The sequence below is a fragment of the Bidens hawaiensis genome, unplaced genomic scaffold (genome assembly GCF_021521415.1).
Source record: "Bidens hawaiensis isolate Kalapana, Puna unplaced genomic scaffold, B.hawaiensis_p1.1 tig00033501_1, whole genome shotgun sequence".
Taxonomy (NCBI): domain Eukaryota; kingdom Viridiplantae; phylum Streptophyta; class Magnoliopsida; order Asterales; family Asteraceae; genus Bidens; species Bidens hawaiensis.
This window is the reverse complement of record NW_027495742.1, coordinates 137850-141063: the sequence shown is the minus strand read 5'-3', so window position 1 is coordinate 141063 and position 3214 is coordinate 137850. Positions and strand designations below refer to the sequence as shown.

General features: G+C 37.6%; 1 pseudogene; it reads left to right on the top strand.

Annotated features, from left to right (window-relative positions):
• Positions 1-1134: 1134 nt before the first annotated feature.
• Positions 1135-1789, top strand: LOC143584941 (calcium-binding allergen Ole e 8 pseudogene; annotated as a pseudogene).
• The last annotated feature ends 1425 nt before the right edge of the window (positions 1790-3214 follow it).

Genomic DNA, 3214 nt, shown 5'->3' with positions numbered 1-3214 from the left:
CATATATGAGGTGCACGCAGAAAAACATGGTTTTCCTGGGATGCTAGGTAGCATCGATTGTACGCATGTTGGATGGGCTATGTGTCCAACGGCCTGGCGAGGTCAGTTCCACCGTGGTGATCATGAAGGGCCGACCCTTATACTTGAGGCAGCGGTGTCACAGGATCTTTGGTTTTGGCATGCTTTTTTTGGTGTTGCTGGGTCAAATAACGACCTTAATGTTATCGATCAGTCACATTTGATCAACGACCTTATCGACGGGGTTAAACCACCTCAATCTTTTGTTGCAAATGGAGAACTCTTCAAGTACGGGTACTATCTGGTCGATGGTATTTACAACGAATGGGCTTTGTTAGTTCAAGCTTTTACAGATCCAATCGCCGACAAACGGAAGTATTTTACGAAGAAGCAAGAGTCTGCTAGAAAACATATTGAAAGAGCTTTTGGAGCTCTGAAAAAACAATATTATGTACTGGCGAACCCGATACGTTATTGGACTCGGGAGAGGATAACGGACGTCGTCTACACGTGTCTGATCCTACACAACATGACGTTAGAAGACGAGGGCAAAGTTATCTGCCAAAACTACCAAGGTGACATTCCGCCACAACCGTCCACAATCAGTGATCAACAAAGACTTCATAACATAGCAAATATCAAGAGCCGTGAGATACACGGGAATCTTCGACATGAGTTGGTTGAACATTTGTGGGCAAGGCGACCCGATGATCTTGTATTAGATTAGTGTTATTATTAAGTATTATTGTTTGTTTAATTTTTAGTATGTTTTTTTTTGTAATTTGAATTTTAGATATTAATGTGTTTTTTTATTAATCTGTGTTTTTTTAATAATTTATGAGTTTTTTTAATAATACGTTGTTTGAATATATTTATAAAAAAAATAAAAAAAAAATTTCGCTAGAGCCCCTGTTGGAGCCCCTCCACACCAGGGGTCAGGGCTCCAACGGGGGATCTAACAACCCCTTATCCAGTTTCTCTCTCTGCCACACGTCATAATATTATTGGTTGGAGCCCCCACTAAAGCCCCCATTAGAGGCCCCCACACCTCTCAGCCTTATCTTCATCATTATCCCCCCAACTCTTTCTTCGTCAACGATAACATAATATTATTATTATTATTTCAGTTATGACGTCACAAACCAAAAGCGGTAACCAATCGGTATACCTCACCGACTCCGAGGACATCAAGAAAGTGTTCAACCGTTTCGACTCCAACGGCGACGGCAAAATCTCCGCCGCCGAGCTCGTCCACGTCATGAAAGCCATCGGATCAGACACCTCGGACGAGGAAGTCAGCCAAATGATGACCAACCTCGACACCGACAAAGACGGGTACATTAGCTTCCAGGAATTTGTCGGGTTCTGCAAAGCAAACGCCGGCGATGAAGATGGGGCAATGAAGGAGCTTCATGAGGCGTTTGAGCTTTACGATTTGAACAAGAACGGGTTGATATCGGCTACTGAGTTGCACCAGATCTTGACTCGCTTGGGTGAGAATTGTACGCCCGAGGACTGTGTTAACATGATTAAGTCCGTGGATTCGGACGGTGATGGCTTTGTTAATTTTGAAGAGTTTAAGAAGATGATGGCCAAAGGTGAATCTAACGGGGATACGGCTGCTGCTGCACCCTAGGTGGGCCCAGTTTAGTCTATTTTTTAGACTTATTACTTTTCCGTTGTAGGTTTTTAAAAGGAAGGTTGTCCTGTTATTAAAGCCGGGATATTAATAATAATATTCGTGTTATTTAAAAACACGATATTTGTATTTTATGTTTGAATGACGACGACTTTACTTTTCGAAAGATGAAAGATTCCACTATTATTTTATTTTATTCTAATTGTGTGAACATATCCCTTATGAGGAATAAATTAATTGAAAATAACTAGTTGCTCGTCGAGTATGGCTATCAATTTATGACACGAACATGTTAATATGAAACGACAAAATACGGGTTTGAACAGGTTTAGGTTTGCGCTTAACAGATTTCGTGTCTTAAACAGGTCGATCTGTTTTTAAGACATGTTAAAATTCGTGTCCTAACAGGTTACAGACATGTTAACCTGTTAGTAACCTGTGTAGATTTATAATTTTTAAAATAAATAAATATCCACTCATAAACCTAAATTCATACTTATATACGACATTTCACTAATGCCCGTTAGAACCTGCTATTATATTTTTAATGGATGTTATAATTTGCTTCTATGGTTTTTTGTTTCAATTATGTTATCGATTTGTTGTTTTTTATTTCATATATGTTAAGGATTATGGTTTTTGTTTCAAATATGTTATGGATTATGTGTTAATTAGGATTTTATATTTGTTTGGAAAATTTTTGTTTCATTAACAGGTCTCTTAACATGCTAACATGTTACTAAGTGGGTTCGTGTTCGTGTTTGGAATAAATGACACGATTGGTTATCGTGTCGTGTTGTGTTTAATACAATAGGTCATCGTGTCTTATCGTGTCGTGTCCGACATGTTATGACAACCCTACCGCCAAGTTATATGACTGACAAGTATGAGATAGGCATAGTCAAATCGGTAACGATATTTTGAGGTTTCAACAGAACCGATCATGAGAATTCATGTGTTTTGGTCGAGTCGGAAAAGATATGCCCCTTAGGCCTTAATGTACTAAAAAAATGCAAACATTTTTTTTAAATGACGATTAATGTTATGGCAATAAACATAACAATTTATGTGAGTCAACTCTCTGCACTTTATGCTTTTTAATATTTCTTTCTCGATAGCAATCATCGCCGACCCGCTAAGTCTTTCTTGGGGTATTGTGGATCGTAAATAAGATTTCAATAACTGCAATTTTGAAAAACTATTTTCTGTAGATGCAACCGTGACTGTTGTTCGAAGTCGACGTTGTTATTATCCCGCCTATTCATTTCATTTTATTTACTTAACTTTTATTGATTAATTAAAAGTGGTTCGTATTTTTCAATTTTTAATTGACCTATAAGTCTTTGGTTAATTTCAAAAAAGTAGGCCTAACATGTGTTTGGGTATTATAAAAATAGTGACATTAAAAGCATTCCATTATTCAATATATAACATTGGCAATTTGTAAAAATTTTGTGCCCCTGAAAAAAAAACGTGCCTCTTATGACTAGCCTCTTGACTAGCCATCAAATTAACTCACTTTAACCTTGTTATTAACGGTTTAGAGCCTATATAAAG